This window comes from Microtus ochrogaster, chromosome 22 (assembly GCF_000317375.1).
Source record: "Microtus ochrogaster isolate Prairie Vole_2 chromosome 22, MicOch1.0, whole genome shotgun sequence".
NCBI lineage: Eukaryota > Metazoa > Chordata > Mammalia > Rodentia > Cricetidae > Microtus > Microtus ochrogaster.
This window is the reverse complement of record NC_022023.1, coordinates 9,055,947-9,056,595: the sequence shown is the minus strand read 5'-3', so window position 1 is coordinate 9,056,595 and position 649 is coordinate 9,055,947.

The following is a 649-nucleotide window of genomic DNA, read 5'->3' as shown; positions in this document are numbered from 1 at the left end:
AAAACTTAAAAATAATATGGCTCTTAATGATAACCTGCTACTCTCATAGACCACTGTCTTGTTCGATCATCATTAGGGACATTTCCTCCTGTAGTAAATGGGACCAAATGCAGAGACCAAATGCCAGACATTCTGCAGAGAGTGACAGCACAGAGACCTCAGAGCAGTCAGCCCTAAATGGGATGCCTCCTAAAAATCCTTGCCCTATGAACTCAAGTAGCCTTGTACAAAGGAATCTGGGAGAGAATGAATCAGAGATGAATGAGGAAAGCAAGACAACAAGGTCCTCTAAATCATCACAATCTGTGCACATATGAAGTCACAGGGACCGAGGTAGCATGCACAGGCCTACATGTGTCTCATTAGATGGAGTACTCGAGCTGAAAGAAGAAGTGGACACATAACCCTTTTCTCTAATTCAGAAACAATCTCTATGTGATAACCACTTTCAAGTGCAAATTTAGTTTCATCCAAAGGAGTCTCACTGGGTAAACAAACTGTTCTTAAGAGTAGACTGCACATCCAGCAGTAAATGGTCAACAGAAAACAAACTCAATGATTTAATTAGAGAATCCTTGCCTCATAATTTCATTTCAGGGCTATTTTTTTAAATCTTATATTTTCAATATATACTATATAGATTTCTTTC